This window comes from Panthera onca, chromosome C2 (genome assembly GCF_046562875.1).
Source record: "Panthera onca isolate mPanOnc1 chromosome C2, mPanOnc1 haplotype 2, whole genome shotgun sequence".
Classification (NCBI taxonomy): domain Eukaryota; kingdom Metazoa; phylum Chordata; class Mammalia; order Carnivora; family Felidae; genus Panthera; species Panthera onca.
The window spans coordinates 4,842,490-4,869,619 of record NC_138347.1 but is presented as its reverse complement, the minus strand read 5'-3'; the positions used below and the strand labels follow the sequence as shown (position 1 = coordinate 4,869,619).

Sequence of the window (27,130 nt, the reverse complement as noted above, 5' to 3'; positions counted from 1 at the left end):
CAACTGAGCCACCCAGGTGCCTCCAAGATACAAGGACTTCTTAAAGAAATGGCTAATGTAGGTTTGGCACAGGAAATACACAAGATGAGCCTAAAATATCTTTTCACATCATAAAATAATGGATCATGTCAAACAAAGAACAACTTGAAAAAGTTCCCACTAGCCAAAGATGGAATAATTCCAACTTTAATTTTTAAAAAATTACCATGCGGGGTGCCTGGGAGGCTCAGTCGGTTAAGCATCCGACTTCAGCTCAGGTCACGATCTCGCGGTTTGTGAGTTCGAGCCCCACGTCGGGCTCTGTGCTGACAGCTCGGAGCCTGGAGCCTGCTTCCGATTCTGTGTCTCCCTCTCTCTCTGCCCCTTCCCTGCTCATGCTCTGTCTCTCTCTGTCTCAAAAATAAATAAACATTAAAAAAAATTACCATGCATTGAAACCTAGCAAATATACTAAGATCGATTCTTTCCTAATGACATTTTTTTTTATAAAGCTACTTGGTCGCCTTTGAACAATGATAGGGAACCAATTAATTGTTTTTATAACTGGTGAAGAAAGAAGAATATAGCATTTACCTTGAAAACTTTCAAATAAAAGAAACAATAGAGTATTAATTGCCTTTTATACATCAACTAAGCTATTGGGTAACCAAATAGTACAGTAAGGAAGTATCTCTTTATAAAAGTATCTCAAGGGGGCCTGGGAGGCTCAGTCAGTTGAGTGTCTGACTCTTGATTTCAGCTTGGGTCATGATCCCAGGGTTGTGGGATCAAGCCCCCCATCTGGGCTCTGTGCTGAGTGTGGAGCCTGCTTGGGATTCTCTCTCTCTCTCTCTCTCTCTCTCTCTCTCTCTTCTGCCCTTCTCTTGTGCTCTCTCTCTCTCAAATAAAAAAAAATTCTTTTTAAGTATGCCAGCTAACAAATGAAAAAGAAATCAACAAATTGCAAGTTCTCCTACCATAAAACAAAATAAAACAAACCAAAAAACCCACATGAATTAACAGATGGAGACAATGAGCTCCAGTGACTACAGACATTTATAAAAAAGGAAAAGGTAGTCAGACACCTTGTGCCTCCTGATGAAAGAACACTCCACCATTTCTCCAAGTCTTGTCAAAGGGACCGAATCTGAAAATCTGTGTCTGATCAAACCCCAGGTTCCAGCTCACAATGTGCAGGGAATATGAGAGAAGTACATGATCCTGGACTGTACCAGGCATGTATGTCCAGCAAAATCAAGACTAGGAAACACCATAGTTCAAACAACTCAGGTGCCTCTACAGGTAAATTGTAAGGATAAGAAAGGAGATACACGGGATGGAGGAGAAAGCTGTACATTACAAGAGACTTGAGAAACTGTCAAGCTAGGGAAAAAATGGGTGAAACAAAGTTATACTGTCTGGGGCTTTACAAATTATAAAGAAATGCAAGAGAGTTATGAGAGGAAGCACATGGAGAAACTTCTGGGTGGGTAGAGAAGTGCTCTTTTTATAGTTAACTCTTTTATTTTTTTAAATATTTATTTATTTTTGAGAGAGAAACAGAACATGAGCAGGGGAGGAGCAAAGAGAGGGAGACACAGAATCTGAAGCAGGCTCTAGGCTCTGAGCTGTTCGCACAGAGCCTGATACGGGGCTCGAACTGGTCAATCACAAAATCGTGACCTAAGCCAAAGTCGGACGCTCAACCGACTGAGCCACCCAGGTGCCCCGAGAAGCGCTTTTTGACGTGGGTACTGGTTACAACTTTGTCACATTACAGTGATGAATTAGCTTTGCATGTGTTTTACATGGCTCTCTGGATCTCCCATGTTGTAGAACACGAGGTTTTAAAAAGCAAAAACCCAATGAATAGGGTGATCTTCAGTTATCTTCCCCCTCAAAAAAGTAAATTTGTTTTCACGTCCAGGGTTGAGTCTTTAGGGGGAAAAAAAAAAGATAAAAAGTCAGGATGTGGCTTAGTGGGGGGAATCTAAACAGCAAAAATAATTGGCAGTGTTCATGCAAGGCCATGTCAGAACTTCTGACAAAATCAGTTTCTTGATACGGAGGGTTGAGATGTATGTTTGGTTAATAACTGGTGCGGGCAACCAAAGCAGTGAAATTAAGCAGAAAGAATAGTACTGGGGAAACTGTGTGTTTCTAACCAAACAGAGGTCACGCATTTCTTTCTTTTTTTTTTATTTTTTTTAATGTTTGTTTATTTTTGAGACAGAGAGAGACAGAGCATGAACAGGGGAGGGGCAGAGGGAGAGGGAGACACAGAATCGGAAGCAGGCTCCAGGCTCTGAGCCATCAGCCCAGAGCCCGATGCGGGGCTCGAACTCACGGACCGCGAGACCGTGACCAGAGCTGAAGTCGGACGCTTAACCGACTGAGCCACCCAGGTGCCCCAGGTCACGTATTTCAATAACATTTTTGAAAGTCAGACTCTACATCCCAGAAATTGGGACTTTTGACCAGAATTGCTGATAGACTTGCAAATCCTTGGCCAAACACTTGTAAACTCATAGAGATTAGTCTGGCCAGATGATTGAATTAGGCTTGTCTGTTAGGCGTGGCAAAGGCTCATTTGATGTTCAATACTATCAGTCTTGCCAATCAATATTTTTGTCACGTACGTTGCATTTGAAATATTTATATGAGGAGTAATTTATAATGGTATTTTATTCTAAATGTCCGTACCGACAGTTAAATATATTTTTCTGTTAGTTGAGCAGGTGGTGTATTCATGGCTAAAGCTGAGAGCTTTGCATCATCTGTTGTCCTTTGAGAGAAGCAGGCCAGCAGGACAGGAAGTATCTTCTGCTATCCAATTTACTCCATTGTCTCCTTGGATTAAGCGTCAGCACAGCTAGCCCAGGCACACAGTTGAATTGAATTAACAAGGTTATTCAAAGCCAGAAATCACTATGATCGAGGAATGCCAGGCATGGGGTAATCTCATTCTTTATCTTCAATTAGATTTTTTTTTGTTTTCTTCAAAGGAAATTAAAATGCTCCATTAAAATAAACAAAACTTTCTCAGTTTACAAATACATACATAGCAGATCTGACTTTCCAGCTGTCTGTCCAAGGCCCAAGCGGAGACGTTGGGACGTGGATTTCTAGAGTCCTTGCTACTGAGAACAGTCTTGTTGCCGCTGAGATTCCAGACCAGCTGCACACAATAAAATTTAGGGGTGGAAGCAAGGACTCAGAAATATGGGAGGAAGATGTAGACACCGGCCCGATGAAATTAGATCATACAGTGCAGAGGACAATAGTGGAGACGCTTTAAATAAACCCTTCGTATGTTCTAGCCAAAAGATGTGCAGGAAGACATAATCACAGGGATTAGCTTTTTTGACTTTGTAGGCCTGGCTGTAAATAACCCTTCTGAAGAAAAGCAGGAAAAGGAAGCTTGAGTCGAAGGCTCTGAGAAGTCAGGAGACTCTGGGAGGTCACCCAGTGCAGCCCAGCCCCAGCCCACCACTCACGCAGCATACATAAATTCCTGACACAGCATCTTGGATGAGCTGTCATCCGGCTGCGTAAGGGCACGAGGCAGGGACCCAGGAGGCTCGAAGATAAACAACCCCTGAGCTAACGCTGGGAAGAATGATCAAGAAAGTCTACCTTCATGCTCCCAAGTTCCCGGCTTTACGCCTTTTCTCCTTTGCAGAAAATCTCGGTAAGCTTTCATCTGCCTAGTATCCACTTGTGTCCTGGCTGGGGAACTTGGCATTAATTAGGATCCCCAAATGGGGTGTGCTGCCTTGTGTGATAATAAGCTCCCTGTTATGGGAAGCAACCAAGCCGTAGCTACGTGACCATGAGCCAGGAAACCGTAAGGTGCACTGAGAGGGGAGGCAGGGCTGGGACCCTCCACCCACACATAAGCTGACGCCCTTACGACAGCAACTGTATATACCGATACTAGCTCAACAAATCTTTGCTTACCTTTTAGGCCAAGGGCTACGTTGTGCATGACCAAGAAATCACAAGCTCACGGAGAGAAAGAGAGAGAGAGAAGGAGAATTAAGAAATAAACCCATGAATAGATGGTCAATTGACTTTCCAATGGGCATCAAGACAATTCACTGAGAAAAAGAAGAGTGTTGCAACATTTGGCACTGGGACATCTGGGTATCCTCGATGGTGGGCCAGGGGAGCTCCCCGCTTACCTAAAGCGTACCAGGGATGAGTTTGAAACAGAGTATAGACCTCCACCTGAAAACTACAATTTTCAATCCTGTAGAAGAATGTATGGGAGACGAGTTTCGTGTTCTTGCAGTGGTTTTTTTTTTTTTTTAGCCAAGCAGAAAGAGCAAGGACAGAAGACAAAATTATAAGTTGGACTTAATCAAATTTTAAAACTTCTGTTCTTCTTCAGAAAATGAAAACATAAACCGTTGTTTTAAGTACTGATGACACATAGATGTGATGAAGAATTCATATCCAGAATGTATAAAGAATGTGCACAAATTGACAAGGCAAAAACCCCAACTAAAACGCGAGCAGAGGATTTGAACAGCTATAGTACAAAAGCGAATACAGGAATGGCCGATAAACACATTAAACATATTGAAAGATGTTCAAGATCATTAGCCGTTAGGAAAATGTGAATTAAAGCCACAATGAGATACCATTACAGGTCCAGTGATGTCCAAAATTAAGAAGCCAGACTGCCAAATTGGCAAGGATGGAAAGCGTTTGGAACTCTCATCCGTTGCTGATGGTAACGTCAAATAGTTCCACCGCTTTTGAAAGCAGTGTTGCTATTTTGGACAAAGTGAATCATATATTTAGCATACAACCCAGAATTCCGACCCTAACTATTTATCCAGATAAAAATGTGTATCCACACAAAATCCTGTACGTGGACGTTTGCAGCCGCTTTATTCATAGTAACTCAAAACTGGAAACAACCCAAATGTCTGAAATAAGTGAGTAGATAAACCAGCTACAGTATATTTACACAGTGGATAGGACTCAGTAAAAAGAAAGGGAGGGAGGGAGGGAGGGAGGGGAAAGGAAAGGAAGGAATGGATTACTGGTACATTCAGCAGCTCGGATGAATGTCACAGGTGTGCTAAACAAAAGAAGTTAAGACCCAAAAGAGAACATACTGATAAAGCCGCGCCTCTGAGTTTCTGGAAAAGCAAACCTAACTTACAGTGACAGAAAGCAGGTCATTGCCTACCTAGACTGCAACAGGTAAAGAGAAATTTCAGGAGTGATGAGGACATCCTACATCAAGATTGTGGTGGCAGTGACACAACCTATAGACTTGTCAAGTCTCTTGAACTCTACGCTTCAAAGAGTACATTTTATTGGATATAAATTATACTGCAATAAGCTTGATTTTAATTTTTTTTAACATTTATTTATTTTTGAGACAGAGAGAGACACAGCATGAACGGGGGAGGGGCAGAGGGAGAGGGAGACACAGAATCCGAAGCAGGCTCCAGGCTCTGAGCCATCAGCCCAGAGCCCGACGTGGGGCTCGAACCCACGGACCGCGAGATCGTGACCTGAGCTGAAGTCGGATGCTTAACTGACTGAGCCACCCAGGCACCCCTTGATTTTAAAAATACATGCAGGGGCACCTGGGTGGCTCGGTCGGTTAAGCATCTGACTCTAGATTTTGGCTGAGGTCATGATCTTGTGGTTCATGTGTCCGAGCCCCACATCAGGCTCCACACTGACCATGTGGAATCTGCTTGGGATTCTCTCTCTCCCCCCCCCCCCGCAAAGTAAATAAATAAACTAAAAAAAATACATGTAAAGCTCTCAACCTTGCATTTGCCACATGACAAATGCTCAATGAATAAGGAGGAGGGAAACAGGAGGAAGAGAAAAGGAGGAGGAAGAGGAAATTATTGTTGTTGAATTTATTTCACAAAAACTTTTATTCAGCAAAAACACTTATTTACTAACAACTTAATAACATAAGAACATCACAGTTGCCATTGTTGACATCATCATGACATCGGTTTGCTCCCGATGCGTTCATGAACTGAGGGAAAGGGACATACAATCCACACACAGGTACACGGCGACTCTTCTGTGCTAACTGGACAATGCTGTGCTAACACACATACACCTGACAAGCTCTTCCGAGCAGGGATTCCTTCCTAAGGAATTTGTTTTTCCAGACCCCCAAGTTTAGGAAAAACTGGTCAAGACATAGGAAAACAGAAAGAAGTATCAGAATTCTTCTGAGACAATAAGCTGTACGACCAACCTAAAGATGTGACTGTTTGGAAGGCGTCTACTGACATCCCACTGAAGGTGGGAGCAGAAAGCCCTGACACCGGAGTCAACAGCCAAGATACACACTTCCGGTGACTTGGGGCCGGAGTAGGCGGAGATAAACGGTCATGTGATCCGTAGTTCCTCATGTCTGCACCTGCCGTATTTAACAGTGTGTGCTCCCGGATGGGCATAGCGAGGCGCTCTTGGAAATTGCTTCATCACACACTTACTTTCCACAAATCTTATAAGAGGTGTATTGAGGAACGATAAATGTTGAAAGCAAAATAAGTCCTTAAATTGTCAATTTTACAAAGTTCTATGGACCTGGATAGGAGATCCAAATTTTCCATGAAGTCTTACTAATCTTCACCAGCATTTCCTGGTGTTTGAATATTTGCTCTTGAATGTTTGTTTGGATATTTGTTTGAACCTTTGCTGCAGTAATTTGAAAATAATGCTGAACTTGATATTTCTTACTTATGAAATTTTCTAGGTTTTGTTAACAGTAAGCAAAGGGTATGAAGAACATTGGAAGAGTTTTAAGACTAACTTAGGATCGTGACACTCCTAAGAATCCCCCCAAATTGAGATTTCTCAATCTCAAATCCCGAAGATTCATCATCTGTTAGGAATTTGGAAACAACCACAAGTAACAGCTATGGAAAGAACTAGGAGATGATTGGGCTGCCTGAGCTTCATACATTGAGCGGCATTTGAGCAAAGTACTGAGGGATGAGTCTTGGATATAGCAAGGCATGGCTGTTTACATCAAGAACCAGGCACGCAGAAAGGGGATGGACCCAGGTGAAGTGTTCACCACCTCGGCACATGGGGGAGGGTGCTGAGGGATGCTAATTCAGCAGTCAGGGTGGTCCAATCAACCACACAGGCCAACTCACAGTCCAAGCAGTGTGACACCACTCGGCAGCCACTCAAGCAAGCTGTTGCCCATGAAGAGTGGAGAGGAACATGGATAGGACACGACAATGGGGAAACCCTCTCCCTGGCTCTGGAACCATGACTCTGCTCATCAAGGATTCAGGAACTCATAGATGGAAGCCTAGCATCGTTGGCCTTGCTATTGTTCTGTTTAGAACCTGCACCTCCATTTAACTGGCTAGATCTTCTGACCACGTCCCCATCGGATGCCCCAGGTTCAGGGTCTGGATCTCAGTGAGCCCAGTTCCTGTTGGGTCCCACTTCCGGGTGCCTGAGTCCAGCCTTCTTCCAACCAACCCTCTCAGGAACTCCAGTCCTGGACACATGGCTGCCGAGTGCCTGGCCCTGGTGGCTGGCCCTGTCCCACTCACTCTCCTCACCCCACCCCACCCCATCCTCCCACCCATTGGGGCTGAAACTGCCCACCTGGAATTCTACACATCACAGGGGCCCTCTGACATACAGTCTGCCATATCTATCTGCAGCAGAATCACTTGCAGTGTAAACACTCGATTCTTTCCCCCCTTTCCTCCTCCTCTACTGAAGGAAGGTGACCGGTTTCATTATTTCTTTGTCTCGGCCAGAAGACACAAGCTACTGAAAGTCACAACTTGTTCTGTCTTTGATGAGAACCTAAGTTCATGCAGGGCAAGCAGGACAGAGTGGGAACGTCGTCTGTGCTGGAGGCTGTGGCTTGGGGCTGATGTAGGAAGAATGGGGAGCATCATAAAAATGACAGCAGAAGCCAGAAGAGGAAATGCCAGAGGGGACAGCTGGTGGACCCCTCGCAAGGCTGCACTGGGGACACCAGGTGGAGATTCCCATGCCCCCCACCCCCAATCTAGGCAAAAAGAGCAGAGACCAGACCTGAAGAATCACATCACAGAGAAGGAAAAAAAAAGGCCCCTCTACAGAAACTGGAGAGGATCCCTAAGCCCTCCCCCAGCCCTGGAGGCCCCCAAACCCCGAGTCTCGCTCTTGGATATCTGTTTGTGGAATATGATTCGCGGCTGGGTCCACGCCTGCAGGAGTCATTCAATCTCCAGCTCATATTTGCCCCGCTGAGCCCCGGTGCCGACAGCTCTGGGGAGGATATTCAAAATAAATCTCTCTTCTCCCACTCGGTGTCTTTTAAAGAGGATTAATTGAGTTTACTGAGTTGGTTGAAATTGTTTTATGCAGCGGAAAACAGCTGCGTTGATTGCCTAGATGGGCCCATTCAGGGAGCCTTCCGCTTCTATTATTAAGCACAGAGGGGCTTCGAGAGGCCCCGCGAAGGGGTCCACACTCATCCTTTCCCCGGGAGGGAATCTGCTCATCTTCCAGCCAGACTCGGCACTCAGCACTTCCAATTAAGGCCTGATTACATACCTGAGCCCGTGACTTCCGAAGGCAATCAAACCTCTCTCACTGTTTTGTTGAAAAGTGATTCCAGCTAGGGGAAAGGCAACGGCAGACAAGAGCATAATAGCCATGGGTGTGCCCTCAGCTGGGACCAACGCCCTGAACCTCCACATCAGACCTCTTGATATCAGAGGAGGAATTCGGCAAAGAAAAAGTCACAAGAAAACAAAATACAAGCACCACTTGGCTCGTGCCAAGGCAAACGTATTTCCCTCTGAAGCCGGAAAGCTCGTGCAAATGTCACCATGGACTGTGTTTTGGAGGAACTCGTCTGTATCAACAGGCTGTCTTGAAAGGGTTGCTTTTGTTTCTAAAGATCTAGTTGTTGTAATTTATACAGAGCCACAGCTGGTATTTAGGATAGAAATTATTTAATTCTTAATTGCAGAATTGATGCTCCTTGTTCTTTAAAATACGGAAAGGTCAGGGGCGCCAAAGGCACCTGGGTGGTTCAGTCGGTTAAGTGTCTGACTTCAACTCAGGTGGTGATCTCACCGTTGGTGGGTTCGAGCCCCGTGTAGGGCTCTGTATTGACAGCTCAGAGCCTGGAGCCTGCTTCAGATTGTGTCTCCCTCTCTCTCTGCCTCTCCGCTGCTCATGCTCTCTCTCTCTCTCTCTCTCTCTCTCTGTGTGTGTGTGTGTCCCTCAAAATGAATAAACGTTAAAAAAAAAAATATCGAAAGGTCTGGCTGTTGCTGTCTTCAAGGTGAACAAAGTAGCTCAGACTCTAACAACACAGAACAGGCAGCACCTCGACCAGCTTGCTCAACCCCGCTGGGATCAGGCCACAGGGGACACTCCCTGACCCTTAGTGTGGTGGCAAAATGATGGCCCCCTAAACATGCTCACAATCTAATCTCAGGGACCTGTGAATTTGCTGCCTTTCATGGCAAAAGGGAATTTGCAGATGTGATGAAGGGTCTTGAGATGGAGAAAGAAGGGGGCAGGAGGGTCAGGGACACAGACAGATGGGACCACAGTAGCAGAGAGGGGGGGACACCCTGGAAGAGGCTACAGGGTGGGCTTCAAAGGTGGAGGAAAAAGCCATGAGGCATAAATGCAGACGACTCCTAGAAGCTGGGAAAAGTGAGGAAACAGATCCCCCTCCCCGAGACTTGAGAAGGAACCAGCCAGGCTGACAGCTTGATTTCAGGACTTGTGGCCTCCAAAACTATAAGACGGGACATGCGTGTTGTTTGAAGCCACTGGTTTGGTGCTGGATTGTTACAGCAGCTGTAGGGAGGCAGCACACTGGAGGACCCGAGAGAGTACGAAGGCCCCTTCCACACTCGCTGCCATCAGCTGCCCCCTTCACGTGGGCTCGCTGTCCCTGCCATTTAGATGCAGGAGAAACACCCTTTCTCCCACGCACCGTCTTCCCAGACTTTTCAGTTTCTCATCCCAAACAGTACATTCTTGAAATGTGATTGGTATTCGTGAGGCCCGTGCTCCATTTTTGGTAGCAGCATAACTAGATAGAAACTAAATTTGAGGATAATTTTAAGCTTCTAACAGACCATATTCTAGACATCACATGTATGTCTGATTGGGGGAGGTACTTGGCCCTAACGTCCAAGTGTCTGTGCACATGACAAGCACACTTTGCGGAGTATATAAACCATTTCCGTGAGACCAAAGCAAGAGGAGACTTCTTCTTTCCAAGGACTCAAGTTCTAGAACATACTTTCTTAAGACTCGAGAAGATAATCCAGATGACCAGAAAAAGCAAAATCCATCTTTTCAGACCCAGTTTTCTATGTAGATGTGAGCAGTGGAGACAACTAGCATGTTCCTTTTCCTTCATCATCTGGTTTGTCAACATGTATCACGAGCTGATCACAATGTCCTTCCTTCCCATCCTGTGCGCAGGCTCGTCGTTCTCGACACCGAAGCTAACAATCAAGGCTGGATCTCAACTCCCAGGGAAACCGATTTGCCAGTCCTGGGGTGATGTCAAACACTGTCCAGGATATCTCCTCCACAGACACTCGCCCTCCACAGCCTTCAACGTGACAGTGCCTCCAGGTGACCACCACCAGCCCTTAAAGAGGTGACAGAGAAACAGCCTGTGACAGGTGTAACACAGAAGGAGGGACAAACAGGCTGCTCGATGGCATGCTTCCCGGCTCCAGGGCCAGGTGGAGATTCCGAGATGCTCCAACAGGGTGGGGCTGAGAGAGGACAGGAGAGGGGAGGGAGGAGATGAGGAAGGTACTGAAATTTCCTACTTTGACCGCGTGGCCCAGCACCAGCTCCCCTCTGATGCGGCGAAGGTGGGATCTCCTGTGTTCACACCACATCAACCCTCCTCTCTGGTTCTCGGGCCTGTGGGACACCCCGTTCTAAGGGCTCGTGTAGCAGTTCGGTTGCCATGGAAACCTTTGGCCTCATCCAGCCGTATCATTAGGGTTTTATTGAGCTAAACCTTACAACTGTGTACCTACGTCGGTTGTAAAGGTTAGGGTATCCCAGGGCTCAGAGTGTCCACTGAAGTCATGATTTTTCATGAACACATGTTTGCTCTGCTGCTCTGGAGAAGGTGGTGCTTGGATTCTGGCTGAGGGGCCGCATTGACTTAACAGCATCTCATGTACAGAAAACCTGATTGCAGGTTTCTAGAATGTCAACCTCGAAATAACAGCGTGATGGGCACTTCCTTGTGGCGCCCCCTGCGGGCCAGGCAGAACAGAAGGAGGCCAGACACCTGGCAGTTAGACCTGGTGATGCAAGAAAGGGAACCTACATGATTTTACCAGAAAAGAGACTGTGCCCCCTCACGCACACGAGCCACACTATAGCACCTTCTTTCTCCTTCCTTTGTTATTTGAATCGTTAAAGTCAAAGCAGAATTTGGACCGGATCATTCATAAAACGGTAATAATGCTGATCTAATTCATTTCTCACATTAAGAAAAACCCTAAATATCAGACTAGGGGAACTAATTCGAGTACGGAATATTCCTACGGGGAATGCAGATCTCGCCACTGTTCTAGAACAACATCCAGGGACACCATCGTGCCGGTTTGTGGTGACAAAGTGGTCTACAAAACTATACCGTAGGATGCAATTTTTCCTGACTTGTAAGTATGTACGGAAGTTAGGAATTATATAAATGAGAGTGCCCAAAGCTGGGGGAGGTGATGAACGTTGTTATGGTACCTCGTCTTTACGTTCTGATTGTTTTCCTCTTTTAAAAAAATGAATTATTTTTGGAAAAGGGAAAACATTAAGTCTTTGATGTTGAAAAAATTGAGCACATCTAATAAGCCCGTTTACAATAATAAGCCTGGTAAACTACAATCGTAGTCAGGGGGAATGTGACTGAACCAGTTCTTGGCTTTGTTCTATTACCCTGACACTCATGGCCAGAAATAAGAGGAAAACGAGCTCCTTGCAGGCTCAGACGTGTGTCAGATGGTGGGGTCACCGCCATCATCATGGACATCACAGGTGTCACCCCTGTGCCCTCCCGGCTCACCATGACTAATTGCCTTCACAATGGCACTCACTCACCTCTGCCGAGGGCTCCTTCCTCCAGAACAGCTCACACCCCACGTGTTAAATCCAGTCTGCTGGAGAAAACAGGCTTTTCCCAGAAAGAAGTAGGGATTGTGCAGTTTTGCCCAAATCTGCCCTACCCCCAAGTAGACGAGAGGCGGTTATGTTTTTTCACTACGCCCCCCCAGCATTTATCACTCATACACAGGGGAGGAGAGAGAAAAGTAGGAACTGTGCTCCACGTAAATCATTATGCTCTGAAAGGGAGGCACAGACAGACATCCACAGTCCAGTGACTAGAGACCGGGACGGGCAGGCTGGGGACCGGGGATGAAATGTGGGACACTCTAGGAAGGGTAAGAATAATCTGGAAACAAGTGAGCATTTGGCTTGAGCATATGTACAATATTTGCACCCCCAAAAGCTTGCGTGAGATCTCAGGATTTAGGGAGCTGAAGCCTTTTCTCAGAAGTGTCTGTGTGTGTATGTAAGTAAAATCTTATTTTAAATGTTTCCAAACTCATCATATAAACACACACACACACACACACACACACACACACACACACACACGCACCCCGCGGTCTACTTCCTTTAAGAAAGTTGACGCGAGGAAATTATTCAGTGTGGTTTGAATACCGGGCAGCAGGACAATGAGCCGCCCACAGCGAGGCAACCAGATGTCCCCTTTGGGCACAGCCCTGCACACTGCTGATGGTGGCGTTTTGTCAGGATGCCAGCCGGAGCTCAGGAGCAAGGGAACGCAGCACTGAAGAGCCATGCGGGTTGCTGGCAGAGGTAGCTAAATGGAGAGGCAGTTTTCAGCACGCATGGTGAGGACGTTGGGGACCAGCCACTTTCAGATTTAGACGTGTTTTTCAATGGCAGGAATGCTACAGGACCAAAAAAGGAAGTTTCGGAACAAGAAGAGGAAACCATCCAGGGGAGATACACTGATCTTCTGAGCATGGCATTCAAGGGCACCTCTGAAGGGTTTGTACTTTTTTACAATGAACATGCATATTTTGAAAATTTAGATAGATAGATAGATAGACAGACAATAGATAGATGATAGATAGATAGACAATAGATTGATGATAGACAATAGATAGATAGATAGATAGACAGATAATGGATGATAGACAGATGATAGACAGACAGATAGACAGATGATAGACAGATGATAGATAGATAGATAGATAGACAGACAATAGATAGATGATAGACAGATGATAGATAGACAGACAATAGATAGATAGATAGATAGATAGATAGATAGATAGATAGATAGACAATAGACAGATGATAGATAGATGATAGACAGATAGATAGATAGATAGATAGATAGATAGATAGATAGATAGACAATAGATAGATGATAGATAGATGATAGACAGACAATAGACAGATGATAGATAGATAGATAGATAGACAGACAGACAGATAGATAGATGCATATAATGTGGTACAGGCCACACTCTGCCTCCAGTTCGTTGACCTATCTTCCACATGCCTTGCACACCTGCACACTGGTGCATGTGCCCAGACATCAGGAAGAGAAAGGGAGGAGTGGGCACTGCTCCAGGTTCTGAGGTCCCTGGGCCTGTTTGTGAAACACTAACCAGACTGGTCCCGTCCCGCCTTCCCATCAGAGGAAGGGGCCCTGCCCGCATCAGAGACGTGGAGACTGCCCCTCCTCCTGAGGGTCAGACCAAGTGACGCGTAACTGACACCAGGTCTTTGGTCCCTCCTCCTCTCCCACGCGCTTACTGTAGTCCTGTGCTCTGCTGGGAGGCTGAGCAGCTCAGACAGGTCCCCACGACAGTGTCTGGTTGGATAAGTGTAGAGGTGCCTGGTTTTACCACTTGTAGAAAACAAAAGTATGCCCACGATGCCTTATGTTAGAGGCACACACGTTTGTTTAGCCTAGCCAAAACCAGTTTCAAATACCAAGGAAAAAACTTTCAATTTTGCGGGTAAATAAAATATGGCAGCAGTAAAACCCAGTAACGTGCACCCAGCCCCGTTACCACTGCACGAAAACAACCGCCTGCATCTGTCAATACACCTGGATAATTGCCTCTTTTGTTTTTCACTTTGAATGTGCTGTCTCCCAGAGAAAGGCGGTTTGACAGCGCACGTGTGTATACCCTCATCGTGTAGCATTCATTGGTACCCATTTGGACATTTCCAAGAAAACGCAGTGGTCAGAACACCTCTTCTCCTTACTCTGGAATAGGAGTAAGGGGGGGGGGGAGACTAAAAAATAAAGATTGATCTTAAATCCAGGTTTAAACCCTTCCAGATGGTTAGACTGTTGCTTTTTCATGGCCAAGGTTGACAATATATACACTTTGTTCTGTTAACAATATATACACTTTGTTCTGTAACCATTATTGTGATTGGCCTCTGGTTTGGCAACTGGTCTTCTAAAAGGTAACAATCGGTAACATTATAAGTAATTTCTTATGAAATAAGTATACATAACATTATAAGTAATTTCCCCTTCTCTATGGATTTTATTTTTCCTGAGGTACTTGAAAATCTGTCTATCTGTCTATCATCACATCCCTTACCATTATCTGTTGCAAGGAGATTTTCAAATATACAGAACATTCTTTCTTCCTTTATCTTTCTTGAGCCCTTTGGCACTAGACTAATCTCTCTCCAGTTCCGTTGTAGAGCCATCATCCTGTATAAAATCTATTCTTGGATCTTAAGCCTTCCTTTTTTGGTTCACCCCTTTGTTTGGCTGGAGTACATCCTTGAATGCCTTTGTCACAATGGTTGTCTAAGGGAAAAAAAAAGTCTGGGTTCTTGAACAATCTGTCTTCACACCGGGTTGACAATTTTGTTGCATATGTGATTGGAGGCTGTAAATCACTCACCTCAGAACTGAGAAGACATTCCTCCTTGTTCTGTGACATTGGGCTTGTAGGAATTCCAAGGGCAGTCTGATTCTGAGCCTAGGTGAAAAACAAGGGTGTCATACTCTCTGGAGGCTTTCAGAACCTTCCACTGATTGGGGTACTTTGACCCACAGTAACAATGTGCCTCGATGTCAACTTCCTTGTGAGTTATGCTGGGATCAGAGGATGATTTCCATCCAGGGCCATATGCTTTCTTCATCTCTCGGAAATCATCTTGTGCTATTCCTTCTAAAACTGTGTTTTCTTTGTCCTGTCTTTCTGGACATTCTGATCGTCTGTTGGCCTTTTAAACTGATAGGCGTCATCTCGGGCACTCGTGCATATTTCTATCCCTTTGTTTTGTTGTGGTTTTGTCTTACATTATGGGAGGCTTCCTGGCTTTCGTTGTTGAAAGCTTCTGTCGGGTTTTGTAGTTTGAAAATCGTGTTTGGCTTTCCAAGAGATCATTCTTGTTTTCTAAGAGTCTTTCTAGGCTAAATCCTGTTGATGGAGTGTAGATTTTATACCTTCTCAAATCGCACTCTCTGAGGACACCAATTGGGATTTTTTAAGTGTTCTTTTATCCCTTGAATTATTTGTTTCCTCCTGGGTCATTTTCCTTGCTTATTTATCTTTGCTTTTTTCCTTTGCATTCCAGACTCTCTCCATATGCCCATGACATCCTGTTGTCCATTCATGGTTTAAATACTGCAGCAGCCAGGGGCTCCTGGGTGGCTCAGTCAGTTAGCATCTGACTTGGGCTCAGGTCATGATCTCACGGTTCATGGGTTCAAGCCCCGCGTCCGGCTCTGTGCGGACAGCTCAGAGCCCAGAGCCTGCTTCGGATTCTGTGTCTCCTCTCTCTGCCCCTCCCCTGCTCACGCTCTGTCTCTCTCTGCCTCTCAAAAATAAATAAATGTAAAAAAAAATTTTTTTTTAAATACTGCAGCAGCCGGGAGCTGTTGTCTGCAAACGAGGCCCCTCATGGAAAGTTTCGCTGCTGCCTGAGCAGGATGGGAACAGCCCTCCCATCCAGGCCCCGGCAAACGCGGCTCTTGGTGCCAGACCTTGCTAGCTGTTTCTTTAGTGAAGAATCTTTTGCTTTTTTTTTTTTTTTTTTTTCCCCTGGAGGGTAAACATCTGCCTGGTGGCTGTTCTGTGCCCGAAGGTTAGGAAGGGGCTTGTCAGGGCTCAGGTTTTGGTTCGTCCCCCAACATCTCACTCCCACCCTCCGAAGCGTGTCTCCATTGCAAGCCTCCGTGGGGTCCCGCGGGGCGGCGGGCAGGTGTGCAGTGTGGGGTCTCTCCAGTCACATTCCCCTCTGGACTCTCCGCCCCTGATTTATTATTAGGCATCAAGACTCCACCTGCTCTCACCTTCAGGAAATGCAAAGCAAGCTGTCATTCAACAATGGCTCCCTTCCAAATCTCTTTATGGTTGTAAGCTAATTCATTTTTCATTCCCTAACTCTCTTTTCAATAGGGTTTTGAGAGGAAGAAAAAAGAAACATATGTGGATTGCCAGAAAAAGAAAAAAAACAAAAACAAAAAACCAGAATGGCCAAAGGGCAGAGAGGGGAGAGAAGTGGCATTCCAGGGGCGGAGACCTTGAACTCTGAGTAAACAAAGGGAATGCATGGCTTTTAAAAGAGTCAAGGGAAAAAATGTGATGCAGGTAGTGTGTCGACCTTTAGTTGTGATTTTGCAGCCAAATGAGACGGTTGCGTTAACACCCTTTCCTGGATGCATTCAGATTTTTGTGGCCATTCTTAAAATCAGTGCACAGTCAAATGTGCATTGCAATCCTCTTTTGCGGAAAGTATGCTTTTATTGGTCAAGGTCAAAATCCAAGTAAAATAGTCGAGAGTATTTCTAAGGGGAAGTAATGGCTGATGGGGGCACAAATCAAGGCTTTAGGTGCAAAGCGTTCTAGTTCTTGATCTGGGTGCTATTTACAGGTGTGTGTTTACTTTAGGACATTTCCTCCTGCTGTATTCACGGGGTTCGCAGTATATATCGTTCAACACATATCTATTTTATAAATACGAAGAAATAAAAAGAACAAAATACTTCAAGACCCTTCTTTTTAAAGACATGTCTCGTACTATAGCACAGATATCCATCGATAGCACACACCCCTCCCTTCCACCGTAGCGTGAACCCCTGGATGGTGGGGATGTTTCCTCAATCCTTAAACGGTTCTTAAACAGGTAAATCAGGGCGTGAAGAGTACAGCCGGGGGAATAGAGTCAATACGTGGTGACAGATTGTGTCTGCACTTACTTGGCCAGCATCATGGGATGTATACAATTGTCGGCTCACGATGTCATACACCTGAAGCTAATATAGCATCGTGTGTCAATTATACTTCAATTAGTAAAATGAAGACAAGAATAATTCTTGCCTCATAACAGGTGCTCATTAAATGTATGTTGAGTGACATCACTTCTCGCCCTCCTGTGCCCAACAGCGGCTGGTATACGGCAGGCCCTGAACCTAACAGCGTAACGGTCGGTTGATTGCTGCAGAAAGTGATTGCCAAGAGAGTACAAGCAGGACAGACAAATATGAGGGCATTTTCTTACACTTTCGCTGAAAACCCATGAACAACGTCAGCGAAACTGCTGTGCCTTCCGTAGGCACGTGGGTGAAGCCTCCTCCCCGCGTTTTGTCCTCCTTTCTCTCCTTGCAGTGCACCCTTGGAGCAAACGCTACCTTGCAAAAATGCAGCCTCGGAGGCCTGGATGGGTAAGACTCCGTCGGTTCACTCCGAGGAGCTTTCCTTACGCCTCCCGAAAGGAATATGAATTGCACTCCCCCTGGGCTTGCTAAGCCATAGCAACCTCTCAGGCTGCCTCCTGCTCTGCTCTGCTCGGGAGCTAGCTGCCTTCCTGCCTGTTCACAGGGAAACAGAGAAGGCTACTCAGAGAATAAGCAGCTGTAATGGTTTCCCCGAGGAGGTAGCATCCTTGGGCCTGCGGAGAATTTTGCAGCTTTTCCTTATGCATTTTTAATCAATTCTAAGCTACTTACAAATATGTGCAATTACTTTCTGCACTTCGCTTTGTAATAAGATTTAATGACTCTGCTGCAATCCTCTGGGTGAACATTGATAATCTGACTCTATGATTTAAAATTTAGCTTTAGCAGAAAAAGGAGAGTGGAAACGGAGATGAAGGTTTTTAAAGTTTGGGTTTTTTTTTTTTTTTTTTTTTTTTTTTTTAAGGAAATCAGAACTTGGAATTATTTTAGCTTTCAAAATATCCCCAACACGAGAGAACAGAACGTCTCCAGTATTTGCCACGTGGGTCTGATTAAAATACACACATGTTTAAAACCTCTGACAACACAAGCTAGCTCTCTCGAAGACATTTTACAGATTATCTTAAAGGGGGAGACCCAGAGTCACCCAGAGAGGTCGTGTTGTTCATTTGCAAGCATTAGATATGCTGTCTTCCAAGCGCCCTTGACAAAGAGAATGTCTCCTGACTCTCCAGTCGTGTGGCGGACCCCCTGCTTCCACCGTCCGGCCGTGTGCTGACCAGGTCGCTCTACAACCAAGAATAAGGAACACGGCTAAGATCCACCAAGCGTGTGCTCCGTAGCAGCCACTGTTGAAAGTGCCACACACCCTTACCAATGCCAACGAGCAAGTACTCTTGTCACACCCACTGCAGATAAATCTTCATCTTGGATGCGCACGTCTGTTCTCCGTGGGGGTGCCGGGGAGCTACAGCACCCCTACTTATTGAAGAGGGGCCTGCAGACGCACATGGTCCTGTGAATGTCGCCACAAACGCTCAGCCTAACTTCCCGCAGACAGCTTGCCCCCCCCCCGCCCCACAGCTGCCCCCGTGCCCAGGCTAGCGGGGCCCTCTTACCGCTTTTCCATGCAAAGCGAGCGAGCCCAAAAGGCATCCAGGGGATTTGGCTCACCTTGAGCCAGGCCTCTGTGACTTCCTTCTGGCTGAGACTCTAAGAGGCTACGCGGTCTGGCTGGGCAAGGGGGGGGAAGTGGGCAGCAGACCCGGAGCCCAGATGTCATTCTCAAGCTGCTCAGCAACCAGGTAGCCAATCAGGGGCTCATGGTTTTTATCCAGAAACTGGGGGTGGGGGGGTGGGGGTGGGGATAGATGGTCTCAAAGATCCCCTTTTGCATCCAGCACACGTGATTTTATTTAACAGCCTTTTACAGAGCGTCAACTGTGTGCTAGGGATTGTAGACCATCAAGTTTTCTTCTGCTCACGACGAAGTCAAAACGTTTCTCAGGGCACCCTGGTGTCGCCGACACAAAAGATTCAGGCTCAGAGCTCCTTCTCAGGGGAGCCCTGAAATCAGGCAGGTGTCTTGCTTCCTGTGACACAATAGAACGAACATCCTACTCCCCAGAGGCTCTTTCTCCTCACCAAGTATTCCTACTCTGGAGGGGAAATTTGGAGATCCCCCACGGTCCCGATTAACCATGGGATCCAAAGTAAGTGGAACCGGTAAAATTATGAGCTGTTGGGACACGCAGGCCTGTGGCACCGGGCGTTACTGAGCCATTGTCTCAGGACTGTCTGTCACTCTCGCCATCACCTATCATCAACTGCGGACTCAAAACATTGTGAAAACTGCATCCGGTTTCTGAAATGGAGTGCCAGGGCAAGCCCCCTTGCCCCCCAGCATCACCAGGCATCCTGTGCCAAGAGCAGCCCCTGGGTCTTCGGCAACTCAAGGCTTTACAGATAAGAAGGAGCATCTTCTAAATTTTTTTCTAGAAATGAGGTGCAATTTAATGTGATTGACCATCAATCATGTTCTGAGTTGCTGAACTTCAAATTTGAATAATTTTCCTTTTCTCTATTTAGACATGGGACGCTGGTATTTCCATCAACGATGGTCATAAAAGGAGCCTGTGTGGGCGAAGGGAGTATAGCAAGATTCTGACTCTTCATTTAGTAGCTGGAGAGGCAGTGAGCAGCATCGAGAGTGCATATGGCCAAGGGGAGAGAGGGGAATGTGAGATCTGGAATGCACCATCCAGCCACATGCAGAGGGCCCCCTGGCAGTGCTCAGCTGCCTTCCCTGGGGCGGGCCGTGGGGACAGGAGCTTCTGTGGCAGAGAGGATCTCCCAGTGGCAAGGCAGGTCTGAGTGTGGACAGGGAAAGAATACTTCTGAAAGGAGGAAAAGGTAGGTCTTCATATGTCATCCCCTCACGGGGCTGTGCACGGTACACAGAGAAGTTAAAGCCCAACATGGCAGAGAAGGCAATAGAGGGGAGTAGTGAGGACCCCGTCAGACCTGGACAAAAATACAGGGAGTGGGGATCAAAGAGGCAACTGAGGGGAAGAACCTATTTGCAGGAAGCTTATTTTCCATAATCAACCATCCACCCGGAAGCACAGCCTCTCAGATAATTTCCCCCTGCTCTGTGAGCAGTTGTCCACCAGACGCACACTTTCCAGAAACCCCTCAAGGGGTTGAACTTTCAATTACTATGATCAAAAGGAAACCATCTACTTAGAGAGAGAACTCATGCAGAACATTCGCCTGGTACATTTGGGCGGTAAGTATGTTCTAAATGGTGGTCATGAGGCAAAGCGGTCGGCAGAAAACCACAAGTGGGCTCTTAAAATGGCACCCTTGCAAGGAATTGCAAAAATGATGAATCAAGAAAACTACTCTCCCCTTCCAAAAATGGGGACACTTGGACCAATAGCACAGACCCATTCAGGCAGCATGCAGGGCCTCTCCCACTTTAAAGATCTGACAATTGGATTCTCTCACAGAAAGAGAATCTCTCACTTTCCAAGGGGACGTGTGGAAAGGAGCTACTAATTCTTGAGTCTTCCTAGAGCTTGGACCTCAGAAAAGGCCCACAACCCACTTGCCCAAAAGAATGTCCAAGCAGAGCGGGGTTTGAATATCTGTCGGTCTGGCACTGACATCTTAGTGGAGCCTCTTGATGATATACTGATGGAGGAACTGTTGTAGCTCCGTTTATAAGTGGGGAAACTGAGACAGATAGAGGAAAGTGTCCAAAGACACAAAGCTAGTAAATGAGAGAATCTGAACTCAAGCCTAGGCTTCTAAAACAATAATTTTAAAATAAATTTTACAAAAATGCTATTTACAATAGCATTCAAAAAACAATCAAATGCTTAGGAATAAATCTAGCAAAAGCTAGGCCAAACCATTGACGTGAAAGCGAAAATACATTACTAAGAAATTAATGGAGATCTTAAAAAATGGAGAGATGCACCTTGATCACAAACAGGAAAGCTTGATATTGTTAAGATGTCCTTCTCCCCAAAATGATCTACAGATTCAACACAATACCAGGTAAAATCCCCAGTAGGGGTGTGTGTGTGTGTGTGTGTGTGTGTGTGTGTGTGTAAGTTGACAAAGTGCTTCTACAAAGTATGTGGTAAAGCAAAGGACCTAGAATGGTCCACACAATCTGGAAGAAGAATAAAATCAGAGGACTTCTATTACCAGATTTCAAGATGTAATACAAAAACTCACTAATCAGGGCAGTTTGGTATTGGCCCAAAGACAGAGAAATAGACCAATGGATCAGAATAGAGTGTCTGGAAACTGACCCCCACATGCAATTTCCTGGTTTGTAACAGGCACCAATGCAATTCAGGGAAGAAATGATGGTCTTTTTAATAAATGGTAGTGGAGTAATAGAATATTGATTTCCTACCTCATATTATCCATACACTTTAATCCGAGATGGAAAATTATGAAAGCAAAACCACTAAGGTTTCTAGAAGAAAACGTACGAGATCTTTATGACTTTGGCAAAAATTCCTTAAATTGGACCCAACTGGCACAAACAAAAAAATAAACCATTGACTTCAATTAAATCAAGAATTTCTGTTCATCAAATGACTTCATTTAAAGAGTAAAGAACAAGGGATACCTGGGTGGCTCAGTCAGTTAAGTGTTTACTCTTGATTTCGGCTCAGAGCATGAGGTTGGTGAGTTCAAGCCCCCCATCGGGCTCTGTACTGACAGCACGGAGCCTGCTTGACATTCTCTCTCTCTCCCTCTCTCTCTGCCCCTCCCGTGCTCATGCTCTCTCTCTCTCTGTCTCAAAATAAACAAATAAACTTAAAAAAATTTTTTTAAAGAAAAAAGGAGTAAAAAACAAACCACGGAGTAGGAGGCATGTTCATGAGGCACATGCCTGACAAAGGACCCATGTCAAGAATATTTAAGGAACACCTACAAGTCCATTTTAAAAAGACAAATGATCAGATTTTAAAAAGTGGGGAAATGCATTTAACAGACCCTTCCTCAAAGAGGATGCCAAACTGGCCAACAGGCACGCGACAGTGTGTCGAATGAAATTACTTCCCAAGAATACAAAACTTCAGACACCAAGACACATCCACTAGAAAGCCGAAAATGAACAAGAGTGAAGCTGTCAAGGAAATGTTGGCAAGGACACGGGACAACAGGAACTCTCATACTTTGCTGATGAGGGTGCAAATGTACTATCGGTGTAGAAAATGGTGTGGCATTTTCTGCTCTAGGTAAACGTGTACCTACTCTTTGACCACATAGTCATGCCATTCCTCGGTTTATACCAAGAGAAATGAGTGCTTATTCCACACAAATGCAAAGGCGTGCACAAATATTCATAGCAACTTTACTTAGACCCAAACTGGAAACATCCCAAATGAATGGATAAAATAAATTGTGGTCCATGGGGGGTGCGGGAGGGGGGAAATGGGGGATGGGCATGGAGGAGGGCACCTGTTGGGAGGAGCACTGGGAGTTGTATGGAAGCCAGTTTGACAATAAATTATATTTAATATAAAAAAATTAAAAAAAAAAAACAAAACTGCGGTCCATGCATGCACTGGAATACCATTCCATAAGTAAGAGCCAACTTACTGATAGACAAAACGGCCTGGATAAATCTCACAGACATTACACCGAGTGGAAAAAAGTCATAATCAAAAGAGTGGTCACCTCATGATTCCAGTTAATTTGACATTCACAGACAGACCACACTAATCAATGGTGTTTGAATGCACAGTGGTGCTTATCTCTTGGGAGAGTATTGCCTGGGAAGGATCATTCTGGAGCCTTCTGGGATGATGAGCATATTCTATACCTCACCCTCGGTAGTTTTGCATAGTTTACAGGTGTGTAAAATTTCATCCAGTCATTTACATAATATTTGTGTATTTTACAGGCCTCACTGTTTCTACGTTTCATCTCAGGCATGAAAACCTGTGGCTTCCAGGGGCGGGGTGGAACGGAGAGGTATCATTTAGTAGCTACAGAGTTTTTTGTTTTGCAAGATGACAAAGTTCGGGAGATGGATGGCCGGGATGGTCGCACGGCCGTGTGAACGTACTTAAAGCCGCCAACCTATATGGTTAAAAGGGTAAAATTTTGTATGTATATTTTATTTACCACAATGTAAAAGTAATGATTATATAAAAGCAAAGGACTGTCAGATGAGAGGTTGGATGGTGTATGAAGAGGGGGAGACTTCAGATGGGGCGTGAAATGAGACACCCCCACCCCATGCCAGCCCTGGAAAAGGATTAGCACCTGCCTTCTTTCAAGTCGCCGATGTGTTCTCCCAGACCTGCCTACACGGTTCTTTTTCACGTATCCCTACTACGTGCCCCGACATCAGAGGCAAAAAGGGACAGTTAATGGGGGCTTCCGTAGTCCTGAAACATGCACGGTTGTGCTGGCCACAGACACGCACACAAGTACATACGGCACGAGATAAATATTAGACACTGGGTGCTAAGGAATTAGGGGAGCAGTTATGGAAGGAACAATTTTAATACTCAGAGATGCGTTTTGCAGCCTGAGTGCGATTCACGTCGATTTTACTGAGGAAATTCGGCATGACCAGTGTGTGGCAGGCAGGCTCGCTTGCCCGGCCACCCCCCTGCCTTGAGTCGTATATTTTTGTGACTCGTGCTGTTTTCATCTTTGGCAGATGTGACGGGGGAGTGCCTGACTCAGAGGCAGTTATCTTGCCCTATGAAACTCACCTCTCTCCCAACACACCTCGCACAGGGCCCTGAACGTAGTAGGCGCCTTATCAACGCCTGCCAAATTACATTACTCTGGTTTTCTTCCTGCTGCAGCAGCAAACCCTGAGCCCAGAAATACTTGGCCTCACATCCGATCCCCATGCTGCAAAGCAGAACGCGTCCCTGGCTTCCAATCCTGCCTCATTCCGTTTTTGTTTTTTTTTTAATAAGTTTCTTTTTTTTTTTTTTTTTGAGAGAGAGAGGGTGCAAGTGAGTGAGGGGCAGAGAGAGAGAGAGAGAGGAATCCCAGGAAGGGCAGAGAGGGAGAGAGAGAGAAAATCGGGACTCACCCAAAGTGGGGGCTCGTGCTCACCCAACAGGAGATTCGAACTCACCAACTGCGAGATCATGACCTGAGACAAAGTCAGATGTTTAACGACTGAGCCCCCCAGGCACCCCCACCCCGACCAAACGTTCTTACATTTAGCTGTCTGTGAATTAATCCTGTGTCTCTTATTAAGCACTCACTGCATACCAGGAACTTGGCTAGACGCGCAGGATTGCAACTCCTCACGGATTTATCCTCACCCCACTTGATTTCATCCATGTGGGTTTGACTCTCTTGGGTGGACGTCGTTCTCCTACTGGTTTTGCAGATAAGGAAGGCAGGTCTCAAGAGATTAGGGCTGGCTCACCTTCACAGGCTGCCATGTCTCAGAGCCAGAGTGAGCACCGCTGAGCATCCGTTACCCCGAGACCCTGAGGCTCCACAGGGCATCGAAGGGGGCAGCCGCTTTCCAGTTCTTCCCCCCCCCCCCCACCCAGCGGCAAAAAGCCTGGGACGCCTGTGGCCGCCCCCCAGCATGAGATTACATTGCTCTCACTTATGCTTCTGACTGGTCATTACTGATTTTTATGCCTCGGGATAAACCTGGGGAGAAAAACAAAACAGCAAGGAAAAGCTCCATGCTGCAGCAAAGTTATGTGACCCACGGTCAGCCTGGAAACTGAAACGTTCAAGCAGATGTGGGTCCGTGTGAGTGCGTTGAACCCGATTTACAAAAGTCTCAGGACTGGAGCTGAAGTGAAGAGCCACGACTAGTGTTTCTGTCTCCAAATTGCCTCCACCACACGCAGGTCAAGGTAGAAATGAACCTTCCAGGCATAGAGCATCACGGCTCCCAAGGTGATCCTTTCAAATGCGAACAAGAATCTGTCGCCAGATAGATGGCCTCATCCTGTTCCCAGAGGTACTAGCCACCAACCCAAGACTCCATCCCAACACAGGTTGAGAGTCCATAACCGTGTAGCAAAGAATAGTTCTAAACGTCTGATGACTAACTAGTAAAGTTCAGATGACTAGTAAAGTATGTTAAAGATTTCGAAGTGACATGAGCTGGGTTTGCACGTTAAATACTGGGTCTAAGTTGTGAAGCAGAAAATATCCTTTGTGATGCCACGGATACGCACTCAATAAAAGACAGCAGGTTTCCCATCTCGGTAAGAGGAAGAAAAGCAAGGTGTGCTTGGGCAGCTCCATCCGTTAAGCTTCCGACTCTTGATTTTGGCTCAGGTCATATCTCACGGTTTGTGAGATCGAGCCCCGCATCGGGCTCTGCACTGACAGCTCAGAGCCTGCTTTGGATTTTCTGTCTCCCTCTCTCTCTGCCTCTATTTCTCTCTCTCTTTCTCAAAAATGAATAAATCAGGGTGCCTGGGTGGCTCGGTCAGTTGAGTGTCCGACTTCAGCTCAGGTCGTGATCTCACGGTTCGTGAGTTCGAGCCCCACATCGGGCTCTGTGCTGACAGCTCGGAGCCTGGAGCCTGCTTTGGATTCTGGGTCTCCCTCTCTCTCTGCCCCTCCCCTGCTCTTGCTCTGTCTCTCTGTCTTTCAAAAATAAATAAACATTAAAAAATAAATAAATAAATAGCTCAGCAATCAAAAAGAATGAAATCTTGCCATTTGCAACTACGTGGATGGAACTGGAGGGTATTATGCTGAGCGAAATTAGTCAGAGAAAGACAAATATCATGGGACTTCACTCATATGAGGACTTCAAGAGACAAAACAGATGAACATGAGGGAAGGGAAGCAAAAATAATATAAAAACACGGAGGGGAACAAAACATAAGAGACTCTTAAATATGGAGAACAAACTGAGGGTTGCTGGAGGGGTTGTGGGAGGGGGGATGGGCCAAATGGGGGAGGGGCATTGAGGAGGACACTTGTTGGGATGAGCGCTGGGTGTTCTATGTAGGGGATGAGTCACTGGAATCTACTCCTGAAACGATTGTTGCACTATCTGCTAACTAACTTGGATGTAAATTAAAAAATAAATTAATTGATCTGAAAAAGAAATAAACAAAAGAGGAAGAAAAGCAAGATCATATTCATAGGAAGACTCTTTTTGTCACAAAGCTCTCACCTTAAAGGTCATCCTCCTTTCAAACCCCCTAGGAGGTGTCACAGATGAACCACCCCGCACTGGGTGTCCCAGCGAAAGCACCGAGGGGACATCCAGTTTATCCGCAGCACCTGTGATCAGCAAGGCAGACACTGCCAAACGGGGCTCGTGGAGTTTCCCGCCCTGATTCCACCAGAAGCCCATATTTTGAATTACTGAAAACCTTCCAGCACGTTTACCTTTAGACAATAAATTTTTTAAATCTGGTACTTATCCTAAAGGGAATGTTTCCAAAGTGAATTCAGGTAAGAAGGAACTTGAGGAAGGCAATCCAACCAAGTCTCCCTCCTTCCTGAGTCACCCACGACCACGGATACCTCTGAGGATGTTTGCACCGAAGAGGTGACCTTTGTATTCATTGCTCACAGCGCTTCATCATTTTCCAGAATACGCTTCACTACAGCTATTAAGGGATAGGAAAAGTCATGAGCCCAGGGATCAGGGTCTCCGGGATACATCACATCTCCGCAAGATGGGTTCACCCGAAAGGATGGAGTCTGCGTAGACACAGCGCTAATCAATTACAAACTGCACGCAAACTCTGTTCCTTAGCGCACAGACTATTCAGAAAACCACTACGTGCTCTTTTGGAGAACTCTTATCAACTCACTAAATTTTTCCCTTTGAACAGCTCCAGATCTGACGGTGAAACAGTTTTAGATCGGCCAGTGTGCAGG

General features: G+C 45.8%; 1 long non-coding RNA gene across 1 annotated transcript; it reads left to right on the top strand.

Moving 5' to 3' along the window:
- Window positions 1-11,591: 11,591 nt before the first annotated feature.
- On the top strand, window positions 11,592-23,583 carry LOC132682829 (uncharacterized). Its single transcript, XR_009611876.3, has 3 exons — window positions 11,592-11,660; window positions 12,967-13,071; window positions 23,184-23,583. It is a non-coding gene; the product is annotated as an uncharacterized LOC132682829 (long non-coding RNA).
- The last annotated feature ends 3,547 nt before the right edge of the window (window positions 23,584-27,130 follow it).